This window comes from Balaenoptera physalus, assembly GCF_965194825.1.
Source record: "Balaenoptera physalus genome assembly, chromosome: 9".
Taxonomy (NCBI): domain Eukaryota; kingdom Metazoa; phylum Chordata; class Mammalia; order Artiodactyla; family Balaenopteridae; genus Balaenoptera; species Balaenoptera physalus.
In genome coordinates, this window is record NC_138888.1 from 56,537,166 (window position 1) to 56,552,542 (window position 15,377).

A 15,377-nucleotide genomic window follows, 5' to 3' on the forward strand; every position below is an offset into this window, starting at 1 on the left:
TTCTTCTGAAACTTCCCACTTGTTCACAGATTTTGCATGCTTTTTGCACTATGTCAGTTAACGAAATCTTGACATTAAAAAATCCTTGTCTGATCATTCTAACGTATGCAAGATCTCTGAGTCTGGTTTTTTTGAATATTTTAATCTCTTGACAATGTGTCAAATCATCTTGTCTCTTCCATGTCTTGCAAGTTTTTAAAAATTAAATATCAACAACTGTATGTAAAGAAACTATGGTGTATAGAGACTCTAGCAACGGAAGTAACTACTACTTCAGTAAAAGGCATGCTGCTTCTTCTGTCAGGCTAGTCCGTATTTTAAACTGGGATAGGTTTTTTGTTGCTCTAATAGATCCACAAAATCACAGGCCATAGACTTTTTTTATTTTATTTTATTTATTTATTTATTTATTTATGGCTGTGTTGGGTCTTCGTTTCTGTGCGAGGGCTTTCTCTAGTTGTGGCAAGTGAGGGCCACTCTTCATTGCGGTGCGCGGGCCTCTCACTATCGCGGCCTCTCTTGTTGTGGAGCACAGGCTCCAGATGCGCAGGCTCAGCAATTGTGGCTCACGGGCCTAGTTGCTCCGCGGCTTGTGGGATCTTCCCAGACCAGGGCTCGAACCCGTGTCCCCTGCATTGGCAGGCAGATTCTCAACCACTGCGCCACCAGGGAAGCCCAGGCCATAGACTTTTAAGTATTTGAGGGCACGATTAAAAAACAACACTCCTTTGGCAGGGCTCAGACTCTGTGTGTCTGGAGGTTTTTATTTTGTTTACATTTGTTAAATAAATTAACAAATGAACACATTGCTATATCATGAGGAGATACAAACATCTCTGTAAACAGGATCTCTGTGTCATAGTTAAAATTCTGATATTTACAGATTACCTAGCATACATCATCTTTAAATGCAAAGGGTACGAGACTCAGAGAGATATAGAAAACCAGGGAACTATAATTCATAAAACAGCTAAGAAAACTTCATGGGCCTCTGGGTCTCAATATTAATGTTTTAAAGTTCATTTTCAAATAAAATTGGAAGCTTAGTATCCATCACAGTGCTTGAATGTAGAGGATGTATTAATTTTACCACGAATGTATGCATTATATATCAAAATAAATAGGGATGTATATATGTATATGTATGTTTATATAACGTAAAAGTGGCAGTGAAACTAATTGTTATAAATGTTACTGTTATTGTGTCTATTAAATGATCAGAATCTTTTAACAAGTTTTTAAGTTTTATGATCACTAAAATTTTCTGAAATTTAGAACATAAAATCATTTATTTAAAAAAATTAAATGACAGTCTTTTAATCCTTTTATAATATATTCTGGTATTGGCAACATTAATGGCAGATAGGTTTTTAGATGGAAAAGAAGAGCGTTATTTTGCTATTTTATATAAAATTTTTATTATCTATCTTAATTAAACCTCCCCTGTGATTTAAATATAAATATATTTATACTGATTTACTTTTATAAAGTTTGACCTTCACTTTTATTTTGTATAAAGGTATTCTTAGATGAGGCCAAGGGGAAAAAATCATAAAAATACATACAAGCTATTCATTTTACTACATGGCTAAAAATAAATGCAACAACTTAGCACCTGAGTTGTACATCTATTCCCATGTAGATGTATCAGAAGTAGCATTTCATTCTGAATTGATACAATTACTTGGGGGTAAAATAGCAAAATAAGTAATGTTCAGATATAGTTTAGAGAACTTGCTGTGTCATGAGGTAATAGAAATGAGAGACATCTGGTTTTCTATATGTTGTTTGATAAGACATAGCATAGGTTAAAGGAGTAGAAATAATTTAATATAGCTTCTTGTTTTAGATGTTATTTTAGGAGTTTCAGGATTTTTTAGTACAAATATTCTAGTCACACAATTGCATTGTAGATAATTTGTTTAAAAAATTAGTCTCAGATTCCTGTGCATAAATATACTTGCCCCTGAAATTTCATAAAATATTTTCAAAAATTAAAAATAATTTTTTATCATGATACATTTATACTTGCTTCTTTTTTCTTCCTATTTTTTGTATGAAGAGACTATCTTTTAACATTCAAGAAATAAACCACGTAATTCCTTTTTGCACCATGGGTCTGTGGTTTTGCTATTTTTATTATTCGGACATTGAAATAGTCAGAAATGTGTGAAACCATTTATAAATAATTTGAATGGGGGAATTAACAGGGGAATGGCAGCAAGTTGAGATGTTTTTATTTATAATTTGACAGTTATATTGCATTAGCATTTGATAGAATACCTTAAATTTAAGCAACCAAAATATATTTAGATGGAGCTTGGGCAACCAGATACAGTCTTTCAAAAAATTTCTAATCATTATACCCATTCTCTGGAGAGAGTTGAACACTGAAGCACCAGCATACATCCCTGTCATCCTGTAGTGGAATATTCATGTCTGCTCTTCCGTTCTCTTTCCAAATTCTCACAAACAGTGATGAGGAATAATATTCTTCTTTTATGCAGCTTATACCCAGAAGGATAAACACAGTTATAATCAAATAAGCATCAGCCTACAATCCTGCTGCATTAGAGAGGGCAGCTTCTTAATAGTTTATGGTCATTCTGAACAGAGCCTGAGAACAAAACGTAACACATCAGCTTTAGTCCTAGTGGTTTTCCTGTCATGGACATTGTGAAAGGAGGATATTCACTGGTTTCTGATTAAAGAATGTAATTTTTTAAAAAATATTACATGACTTACTTTATAAAAATTAATTTTTAATTTTCATAGGCTAAACGTTTTTATAAGGTGGATTTAAATAAAAGACAGATGGCTTTTTAACAAGTGCCTCCTACGTCAGTGCCCTGTGATGTTACAGGAAAAGACATGATTAAATTCTCTTTCATACTTAATGTTCACAATAAGTATTAGAACTAGAAATTTGACTATTGGAGGGTTTTTTTTTTTAATTTTTCCATTAACTGCAGAGGATATACTTGATAGTGATGACCACTGGGGAAATATAATTAGAAACAACACAAATCTTTTCTCAACCCAGAAAATCTCTCCACAGAGGTAGAAGAGAAAGAAAACAGTTTTGTTATTGAATAAACATTAAGCCAGTAGGTGATATGCATCACAGGCAGTCTGCTAAAAGATTGCAAAGACAGAAAGCTCACTGTTTTATATACCCAAGTAGATGTAACCCATCATCTACTTGATCTCAAGATAAACAATAACAAGTCCTCAAGTAAGAGGACATAAAGCACCAGCTGTCACAGGTAGTTCATCCTATATTCACTCAATTGCAGTGACCATCTGTGTTAACTAATTGGCTTTATCCAAAGAAAAATTAACTTGTCCTTTGTTTATGACAAGAGGTAGTTTTGCAACTTGGAGTGAGGTCCCGCTGAAGTAGGCTCCTACTCTCCCACAGAAACTGGGAGATGGGCATTATCTTCCTTATGATTATATTTCAAAAAAAAAGAGGACTCTCAAATCCTTGAGAGAGACATTCCTTAAAGCTGACAAGAGGCTTATTTAGCTTCTAAAAAGACTTATATACCTTTTGAAGATACAGGGGAAAAAAAACTTACAAAAAACTTACAATTTTCTAAGGTAAGTGCTCTGAGAAAGGGGAAAATAAGAAAGTCTCGTCCCTTATTTTCAACAGGGAGAATTAAGGTTCATATACTTTTAAACTGATTTGTCCTTGTGTGATATGAGTTCAATTCATTTAGTCCAAATTTAAACACACTCACACAAATATGTACACAATTATTCATCCTAGAAAGCTGATCCTAAGATCATCCTTTTGTTAAGATTATATGTAGTGTGGGTGGACATTCAGGGTTAAACCATCCCCATTTTTCTACTTCAATTGTACGCAGTTTTTCATTCTAAAGGTGCTTTGGATCTCTTCTTCTTGGGGTTGCCAACGATGAAGAAGAACATACTTCAGAAGGCATGCTTTCTGTTGCCTCAATCCAACCTTCAATTCTAGGGCAGCCTAAAGCTAAACTCAATCGTCTTGTATTAGAACAGGAGGGCAGTTAAAACTGCTTCGTGTCACGACTTATTTTAATGCATGCCATTCCAAATGTATTCAGGAGATGCAATATTATTTGACCTGACCCATATATTACCATTTTCAGTATTCATGCTGAGTTTGGATTTTTTTCCATTTGAAAACTGCTTATGTAATTTTTAAAACTTCATATTTTTATTTAGAGTTTTTGCAGGAGTACTTTAATGGACATTTCAAAGCCAAAATAGGTTATATGCAGTGATCCTTTTAGTTTTTCCTTGGCACCGATTTCCCATTCCGTTGCTTCAGAATAACGTAGTCTTTGCATAATGGCTTACTACTGTACCATTTTACTATTTTACAGCTAAGGAATTTAACTTTAGTTTTGCAATTTTGGTTCTGTCAGGATTGCAACTGTTTTATCTCCTTGCATTGATTCTGGCAATTCCAATTAAACATGTTTGTTTCACACAAGACTTCCCTTAAGGAAATCCTTTTAAGTAGTAAATTGTCTTTTTCTGTCATTAATGAGAAGGATACTATTGCTTAATGGTTCAGGGTTCTCTCTCTCTGCCCCCTCTTTCTCTCCCACCTCTCTCTCTCTCACCTTCTTCGACCCTTCTCTTGGAATTTTTTGTGTGCTTTTCATTTTGGAATTTCTATATTTGTTTCTGATTTTTTAATTTCTTAGACATGATTTACAGTTAAGTCAACCCACATTAAAAGAAACATTATAATAAAACTAAAAACATTTATCTTAAAACAGTTTACAACACATATGAACTATATAAGATGCAAAGTATAATACAACAAAAACAGCTATATCTAACAGTCAACATAAGAAAAATTATTAACGATACTGTGAATCCCTTTCCAATTACATTACCCTCTTAATTTCCTGAAAAGATATTGTTTATCATTCTCCTTGAATTTCTTTACATTTTCTTATGAATGATTACTCCTGCAAATGATTATCAAACTGTGTGTATGTATATAATTATTCTGTGTTTTGCTTTTAAAATATTTTATAGTTGACACTGTAAGAACCATCCAATTATAAACTTACAAGACAAATGACTCTAACACATTCCTTTTTATTACTCCATAGAAATCCATTAAATAAATATGCTGCATATGCTTAGCATTGCAATACACACTTAAGACCATTCTATTGTTTGCTGTTACATAAATGGTACCATTAACATTGTTATACATTTTATTATCTATATTTGCAAGGGTCTTGATATAAAAATCATTGAAATTGAGAAAGAAAGTAAAACCTTTATTCAATTCTAGAATATAGGGGAGACTAACATATTTTTCTCTAATTCACTTTTTCCTAATAGAATTTACTTTTTAGAACAGTTTTTGGTTCACAGCAAATTGAGCAGAAGGTACTGAGATTTTTATATATACTCCCTGCCCCCACTTATGCATAGCCTCCCCCATTATCGTTGTCCCCCACCAGAGTGTCCCCCCCACAATTTATGAACTTACACTGACACCTGATTTTCACCCAAACTCCATAGTTTATATTACAGTTCACTCTTGGTGTTGTACATTCTATGGATTTAGACAAATGTGTAATAATATGTATCCACCACTATAATATTATACAGAATAGTTTCACTGCCCTAAAATACCACTGGGCTCCACCTATTCATCCCTACACCCCCCAACCCCTGGCAACTACTGATATTCTTACTGTCTACATAGTTTTGCCTTTTCCAGAATACCGTATATTTGGAATCATACCATAGATTGATTTTTCAATGTAGACTTTTCAGATTGGCTTCTTTCATTTTGTGATTTGCACTTAAGTTCCCTCCAGGTCTTTTAATAGGTTGATAACACTGAATAATATTCCATTATCTGGAAGTACCAACCAGAGTTTCTTAATTCATTCATCTCCTGAAGGTTATCTTGGATGCTTCCAGGTGTAGGCAATTATGAATAAACCTGCTGTAAACATCCATGTACAGGTTTTTGTATGGACATAAGTTTTTAACTCCTTTGGGTATATAACAGAGAGCATGATTGATGGATCATATGGTAGGAGTACATTTAGTTTTGTAAGAAACTGCTGCACTGTCTTCCAAAGTGGCTATACAATTTTGCATTCTCCTCAGCAATGTTTGAGAGTTCCCATTGCTCCATATCCTTGCCAGCATTTGAAGTCAATGTTCAGGAATTTGGCCATACTAATAGTTGTGTGGTGGTATCTCGTTGTTTTAATTTGTATTTCCTTGATGACAAAAGATGAGGAGGATCTTTTCATATGCTTATTTTCCATCTGTATATCTTCTTTGGTGAGGTGTCTGTTAAGGTCTTTGGCTCAATTTTTTAATCTTGTTTGTTTTCTTATGGCTGAGTTTTGAGAGTACTTTGTATATTTTTTATAGCAGTTCCTTATCATCTGTGTCTGCAAATATTTTCTCCCAGTCTGGCTTGTCTCCTCTTTCTCTTGGCATTGTCTTTAGCAGAGTTTTTAATTTTAATGAAATCTAACTGATCAATTATTTATTTTATGGATCATGACTTTGATTTGTATCCAGTCATTGCCATACCCAAGGTCATCTAGGTTTTCTCCTATGTTATCTTCTAGGAGATTTATAGTTTTGCATACTATATTTAGGTCTGTGAACCATTTTTGAGCTATTTTTTGTAAAGTAGTATAAAGTCTGTGACTAGATTCATTTCATTTCCTTTCTTTCCCCCTCCCCCTCCTCCTTCTCCTTCTTCCTCTTCCTCTTTTTCTTCTTCTTCTTTCTCTTCTTCTTCTCCTCCTCCTCCTCCTCCTCCTTCTCCTTTTTCTTCTTCTTCTTTGTTCCACATGTGGATATCCAGTTGTTCCAGTACCATTTTCTGGAGAAGATTATCTTTGTTTTACTGTCTTTACTCCTTTATTAAAGATCAATTTATTATATATATAATATAGGTCTGTTTCTAGGTTCTCTATTCTGGTCCATTGATCTGTTCGTCTCTTCTTTTGCCAATACCACACTGTCTTGATTTCTGTAGCTTTATAGTAAGACATAAAGTCAGGTAGTATCAGCCTTCCAACTTTGTTCTCTTTCAATATTGTGTACACTATTCTGGGTCTTTTGACTGTCCCTGTAAATTTAAAATCAATTTGTTGATATCTACAAAATAACTTGCTGGGATTTTGACTGGAATTACATTGAATCTATAGTTCAATTTGGGAAGAAGTGACATCTTGGCAAAATTGAGTCTTTCTATATGTGAAAATGGAATATCTCTGCATTTACTTAGTCTTCTTTTATATCTTTCTTCAGAGTTTTGTAGTTGTTCTCATCTCATATACATGTTGTACATATTTTGTTAGATTTATACATAAGTATTTAACATTTGGGGGTGCTAATATAAATAGTATTATGTTTTTATTATAAAATCACAGGTACAGGAACACTCCAAGGCACCCATAAGACCAAGGAGGTCCCGGAAGGGAGGAAGAGGCAGAGAGTGGCTCATCCCAGGTCTCCTCTGTACAGTGGCAGAAGAGTGCAAAGTCTCATCAGGCCAGCCTGACCTTAAAAATAAAATCCAATTGTTCACTGCTGGTATATAGAAAAACAACTGATTTTGTATATCTGCCTTGTACCTTCAACCTTGCTGTAATTGCTTATTTTTATTTCAGGGTGAAATTCAATGTTTATTTATTTGTTTTCCACAAATACAGTACAGCTTAGAAGGACAAACAGGTATATAAAATGCCATTTTAGACATGTACTTATATATTTGTAATTTATATTTACAGCATCTTTTGACAGACTCATTCAATGATGTGTCAAGTAAAATAACAACTGAGAACTAAATTTGGGTAGAGCAAAGTAGCAGTCACTAATGATTTTTAAAAAGATAATGATTTAAGATCAGATTATGATGGGTTTAAGAAATAAAGTGAGATATTACATAAAGTAAATATAGACAACTTTTAGGAGAATTTTTTTTTTTTTTCTGCATGGGAAAGTGTATGGATTATTAGCTAAAGGGAGATGTGAATTCAAGGGAGAGTTTTGTTTATATATTTATTTATTTATTTATTTATTTAATGTATTTTTCAGGCACTATTTTAAGCACTTTATTTTTTTGATGGTATAATTTATTTTATTTTATTTTTTAAAATTTTTATTGGAGAATAGTTGATTTGCAATGTTGTGTTAGCTTCTGCTGTACAGCAAAGTGAATCAGTTATACATATTCATATATCCACTCTTTCTTAGATTCCTTTCTGATAGAGGCCATTACAGAGTATTGAGTAGAGTTCCCTGTGCTACACAGTAGGTCCTTATTAGTTATCTATTTTATGTATAGTAGTGTGTATATGTCAACCCAATCTCCCAGTTTATCTCTCCCCCCCCTTATCCCCTGGTAACCATAAGTTTGTTTTCTATATCTGTGACTCTACTTCTGTTTGGTAAATAAGTTAATTTGTACCCTTTTTTTAGATTCCACATATAAGTGATATCATATGATATTTGTCTTTCTGTGTCTGACTTACTTTACTCAATATGACAGTCTCTAGGTCCATCCATGTTTCTGCAAATGGCATTATTTTGTTCTTTTTTATGGCTGAGTAATATTCCATTGCATATACGTACCACATCCTCTTCATCCATTCCTCTGTTGATGGACATTTAAGCAACTGACATGGGATTAACCTCCAAAATATACAAACAGCTCATGCAGCTCAGTATCAAAAAACCAAGCAACCCAACCAAAAAATGGGCAGAAGATCTAAATAGACATTTCTCCAAAGAAGACATACAGATGGCCAAAAAGCACACAAAAAGATGCTCAACATCACTAATTATAAGAGAAATGAAAATCAAAACTACAATGAGGTATCACCTCACATCAGTCAGAATGGCCATCATCAAAAAATCTACAAACAATAAATGCTGGAGAGGGTGTGGAGAAAAAGGAACCCTCCTACACTGTTGGTGGGAATGTAAACTGGTACAGCTACTATGGAGAACAGTATGGAGGTTCCTTAAAAAACTAAAAATAGAACTACCATATGACCCAGCAATCCCACTCCTAGGCATATACCCTGAGAAAACCATAATTTGAAAAGATAAATGCACCCCAATGTTCACTGCAGCACTATTTACAATAGCCAGGACATGGAAGCAACCTAAATGTCCATCAACAGAGGAATGGATATGATTGCTTATTACTGACAGTGCCAGAAGATTTTTTTTTGATTCTTTCTGGTTTCTTACAGAGATGATCATGTCATTTGCAAACAAAGAGTTTTCTTTCTTCCTTCCCAAACGATATACTTTTTATTTCCTTTCCTTGTCTTATTGCATTAGTTAGAACTTCCAGTACAATGTTGAAAAGTGCAGTGAGAGAGGTCATCTTTGATTTGTTCTTGATCTTAGTGTGAAAGCATTAAACTTTTCAACATTAAGTATAATGTTAGTTGTAGTCTTTGTAGATATCCTTTATCAAATTGAGTAAGTTCAGCTCTATTCCTAGTTTACTAAGAGTTTTTTAAGATTAATGGGTCTTGGATTTTGTCAAATGCTTTTTCTGCAACTCTTACTATGATCATAGAATTTTTCTTCTTTAGCTTGTTGATGTGATAGATTGCCTGGAATAAATCCAGTCATTCATGGTATATAGTGCTTTTTACGTAATGATGGATTTTATCTGCTAATTTTGTTGAGGATTTTTTTCATCTACATTTATGAGAGATATTGGTTTGTAGTATTCTTTGCTTGTAATTCATTGTCTGGTTTTGATATTAGTGTAATGCTGGCCTCACAGAATGAGTTAAAGAAATATTTCCTCTGTCTCTGTCTTCTGAAGGATATGGTAGAGAATTGGTATAATTTCTTCCTTAAATGTTTGGTAGAATTCACCAATGAGCTCATCTGGGCCTGGTAATTTTTGTTTGGGAAGATTATTAATTGTTGATTCAATTTCTTTAATAGATTTGGACCTATTCAAATTGTATATATCTTCTTATGTAAGTTTTGGTAGACTGTATTTTTTAAGGAGTTGGTCCATTTTGTCTAGGTTATCAAATTTGGGGGAATAGAGTTGTTCAGAGTCTTCTTTGTTATCCTTTTAATATCCATGGGATCTGTCATGATGTCCTCTCTTTCATTTCTGATACTAATAATTTGTGTCCTCTCTCTTTTTTTCTTAGTTTGCCAGGCTAGAGGCCTATTGATTTTATTGACCTTTTCTAAGAACCGGGTTTTGGTTTTGTTTATTCACTCTATTGGTTTCTTATTTTCAATTTCATTGATTTTTTTTACCTAAATTTTTATTATTTATTTTCTCCTACCTAGTTTGGATTTAAGTTGCTCTTCTTTTTATAGTTCCCTAATGTGGAAGCTTAAATTTTTGATTGTATACCTTTCTTTTTTCCTGATATATGCATTTGCTGCAATACATTTCCCTCTAAGCACTGCTTTCCCTGCATCCCACACATTTTGATAAGTTGTGCTTTCATTTTTATTTAGTTCAAAATATTTTTAAAAATTTCTCTTGAAATTTCTTCTTTGACCCATGTGTTAATTATAACTGTTACTTAATCTCTAGGTATCTAGAGATTTTCCACCTATCTTTTTGTTATTGATTTCTAGTTTAATTCCATCATGGTGTGAGAACAGACAGTTTATGATTTTTATTCTTTTAAATTTGTTGACATGTATTACATGGCACAGGATGTGTTCTATCTTGGTGACTGCTTTATGTGAGCTTAAGAATAATGTGTATTCTGCAGTTGTGAGATGAAGTATTCTATAGATGCCAATTATTTCCAGCTGATTGATGGTTTTGTTGAGTTCCACTATGTCCTTAATGATTTTCTCCCTGCTAGATCTGATCCATTTCTGATAGAGGAGTGTGGAAGTCTCAGACTATAATGGTGAATTTATCTATTCTCCTTGCAGTTCTTCCAGTTTTTTCCTCATGAATTTTGATGCTCTGGTTTTTGGCACATCCCCATTAAGGGTCATTATACCTTCTTGCAGAATTGATCACTTTATCATTAAGTAATTACCTCCTCATCCCTGATAACTTTCCTTACTGTGAAGTCTGCAAAACTTAACAGCTATCCCTGCTTTCTTTTGATTAGTGCAGCATGGGATATTTTTCTCTATTTACTTCTAATCTTTACGTGTCTTTTTATTTAAAGTGAGTGTCTTGTAAACAACATAGAGTTGGGTCTTATTTTTAATCCTCTCTAACAATCTCTATTATCTTAATTGGTACATTTACACCACTGACTTTCAAGTAAATTATTGCTATAATTGGATTAATATCTACCTATTAGTTCCTGGTTTTCATTTGTTGCCCCTGTTCTTTGTTTCTCTCTTTGTCATTCACTCTTTTTTTGTCTTTTGTGGTTTTGTTGAGCATTTTATATGCTTCTATTTTCTCTCCTTTCTTAGGTTATCAATTATATTGCTTTTAATATTTTTTATTAGTTGCTGTAGATTTTGCGATATACATTTGCACCTAACCCATGTCCACTTTCAAATAACAGTATACAGCCTCATCATACTGTGATTACCTTATAATAACAAAGTATTCCTAATTCTTCTCACTCTTCCCATTTTACTTATACAAAGCATGCATTATATATATATATACATATTTGTATTTATGTATATATGTATGCATGTATTTATATATAAAATTGAATGCAGTGTTGCTATTATTCTTTTTTTAACATCTTTATTGGAGTATAATTGCTTTACAATTGTGAGTTAGTTTCTGCTGTATAAGAAAGTGAATCAGCTATACATAAACATATATCCCCATATCTCCTCCCTCTTGTGTCTCCCTCCCACCTTCCCTATCCCACCCTTCTAGGTGGACACAAAGCACCAAGCTGATCTCCCTGTGCTATGTGGCTGCTTCCCACTAGCTATCTGTTTTACATTTGGTAGTGTACATAAGTCCATACCACTCTCCCATAAGCTGTTATTGGTTAGATCAGTTAAAAAACAAAAAAAAAAGTTTTTATTTTACCTTCACTATTCCTTCTTCAATGCTGCTCTTTTCTTCATGTAGATCCATGTTTCTGATCTATATATTTTTCCTTCTTTCTAAAGAACTTTTAACATTTCCTTCAAGGCAAGCCTATTGGCAACAATTCTCTCAATTTTTGTCATCTGAAAAATACTTTATTTCTCCTTCACTTTTGACGGATAATTTTGCAAAGTACAGAATTCTAGTTTGGTGTTTTGTTTTTTTCTCTCAATACTTTACATAATTTACTCCACTTTCTTCTTGCTTGTATGGTTTCTGATAAGTAATTCTTATTGGTAAAGTGTTTTTGTTTTTGTTTTCCCTCTAGGTCCTTTCAGTATTTTTGTTTATTTTTGATATTTTTATAGTTTGAAAATGATATACCAAAGTAAAAATTTTTTTATATTCATTCTGTTTGGTGCTCTCTGAGCTTCCTTGATCTGTGGTTTGGTGTATAATACTAATTTGGGATAAATTCTCATTCATTATTTTTTTCAATATTTTCTACTATTGTTTTTCTTTTCTCTCTTTTTGGTATTTCCATTACATGTATGCTACACTTTTTACAGTTGTCCACAGTTCTTGAATATGATGTCCTACTTTTTCATCTTTATTCTCTTTGTTTTTCAGTCTTGAGGGTTTCTGTTAAGATATCCTAAAGCTCAGAAATTCTTTCCCCAGCTATGTGCACTCTATAATAAACCCAATAAAAGCATTCTTCATTTCTGTTACAGTGTTTTGGTTTTTATCTCTAGGATTTCTTTTTGGTTCCTTCTTTGAATTTCCATCTGTCTGTTTACATTGCCCATTTATTCTTGCATGCTGTCTACTTTATCCATTAAAGCCCCTAACATATCAACCAGTTGTTTTCAATTCTCAGTCTGATGATTCCAGTACTGCTGGCATATCTCAGTTTGTTTCTGATGCTTGCTCTGTCTCTTCCAGCTGTGTTTTTTTGCCTTTTAGTATTCTTGTATTTTTTTTTCTTGATAGTGGAGCATATTATACTGGGTAAAAGGAACTGCTATAAGTAGGCCTTTAGTAATGTGTTGGTGAGGTGTGTGGGTGGGGCACCATTTTATAGTCCTATGAATTAAGTCTCAAGCCTTTTAATGAGCCTATAGCTCTGGACTGTGAACTTCACACATGTGTCTCAGTTTTCCCCCATCCCCACACCTTAAGTAGGGCAGGATGGCTAAGTGGATAACGTTCAGTATTTCCCTTCTCCCAGTTGTAAGGCTAGAGCTGGCTGGAGTTGGTTATTTCTCTTCCCTCAGGTCAGTTAAGCTCTAATAAAACCCCAGCAAGTTTTACTATGGTTAAAGTGTTTATCCTGTGGATGGACCTTATTAAGAAGAACAGAATGCACTAGCATATTTAAAAATGGCACATTTCCTCCTTCCCCTGCTGGAAGCGCTAGGGGATTTTTCTCCTATATTCAGTGTGGCATAGATGCAGGAGGTAAAACTCATAAAAGTTGGGTGATCTCCATTGACTGGTTCCCCCTGAAGTTTCTAACTCTCCCAGTTGTCTACATTAAGCCTCTAACAATACATCAATTATAGTCCAGTTTTCCGTACCCAGCACTGGTTCCCATGGAGTTTGCTCTTCTAATAAGTTGTGATTTTGTGTTCTCCGCCAATCTCTTCAATTTTGAAGGCAGTAATTTGCCCTGTGACCTTACTTATCATACAGATCTAAAAAGAATTTTTGATTTTTCAATTTGTTCAGCTTTTTACTTCTTAGGGCAGAGTGGCATCTTCCAAAGCTTCCTACATACTGACTGGAAACCAGAAATCTTTCTAAGCCTTTAACATTAATTATAATTTGCCCAAAAATTCATCTTTGTATCAGGAATATTACATGAACCTTTTGCTAATATAATTTATAAACTTCTGATAAATAAACTAAAAGATTTTTTTAAACTGAATTTAAAGTTTTTCCTCTTTCAGAGCTCTTCTTTTCTAGCAAATGCTTAGCAAGATTACTACTCAATCCCAGTTTGTTTGTTTTTTTTTCTTTTTTTTTTTCCAGTTTGGTTTTATAAATTTATTTATTTATTTGTTTGTTTTATTTTTGGCTGTGTTGGGTCTTCATTGCTGTGCGAGGGCTTTCTCTAGCCTCAGAGAGTGGAGGCTACTCTTCGTTGCAGTGCGCGGGTTTCTCATTGCGGTGGCTTCTCTTGTTGCGGAGCATGGGCTCTAGGCACGCGGGCTCAGTAGCTGTGGCTCGCGGGCTCTAGAGTGCAGGCTCAGTAGTTGTGGCACACGGGCTTAGTTGCTCCGCGGCATGTGGGATCTTCCCAGACCAGGGATTGAACCCGTGTCCCCTGCATTGGCAGGCGGATTCTTAACTACTGCGCCACCAGGGAAGCCCTCCAGTTTGGTTTTAAAAGGAGAAGTTTCCTACACAGTCAACATATTATTGTTATTTATAGTTTAGGAATTCTTAACTATTTTTCAAGGCTAGATATTCCTAAAGTATGCACATAATGATCAATTCATAAAAATTTTCCCAAGAGAATGGAGAAACAATGAGAAATCAGAAAAAGAACAGAAGTCACAGGGAGCTGTCTACCAACAAATATAAATTATCAGTGTAAAATGCTAAATCATCTTCCTTCTTTGAGGAATGAAGAAATGTTAGATATAACGAACCTATTTTGACACACATACCCACAAAAGAGAAGTATTACAGCTGTTTTAAAAGATATCATTTCTTTTTAAACAATCTTTCTGTTTTAGACAGACTCTCCTAATGGGGGTTTCTTCACTTTTTGTTTTAAAGTAATTCTCAAATGAACAACCTTGCTCTTGTGAAAATAATAAGAAAGTTAAACAGGCTGCTGGATACTAGATCAATGTATAAAATATACTTAGCATTTCTATGCACTAGAAATCATAATTTACATAAAGGAAACAAAGTAGATTGAAAATATAAAAGAATCTAGGATTTTTGAATAATGGCTCATTCAGGTTTGGGGGTAGAGAATTAAATGTCACATAAAATCATCTTAGTCTTAGGAGGAAGTATGTCTTTAATTCGTGTCTGCTGGTAGTAGTAGTACGGAGTGGGTCACACTTGCAAATTAGTGAAATTTTATTCTCAAATAGTAAACAATAATTAGAATCATTTAAGAAGAGTTGAATCAATAAAAGCTCATGATTCTATGATAATGTTTTAAAAGGGGCAATAATATAAAATAGGCTAAGTAAAATCCACTAAGTCTAATAGGTAGAAATTGATTGGTGCTCAATCATAAAAAAGTAATTATGAGTACTAATTTTTGTAGATTGATATATAATCATAAACCAAGAGCTAGGGACATAACATAGGGAAATGAATCATG

General features: G+C 33.7%; 1 long non-coding RNA gene across 1 annotated transcript; it reads right to left on the bottom strand.

The window, feature by feature from the left end:
* Positions 1-376: 376 nt before the first annotated feature.
* Positions 377-14,049, bottom strand: LOC309667239. The gene is made up of 2 exons (XR_014267651.1): positions 6,872-14,049; positions 377-6,693 (listed from the first exon to the last, which is right to left on the bottom strand). It is a non-coding gene; the product is annotated as an uncharacterized lncRNA (long non-coding RNA).
* Positions 14,050-15,377: the final 1,328 nt, after the last annotated feature.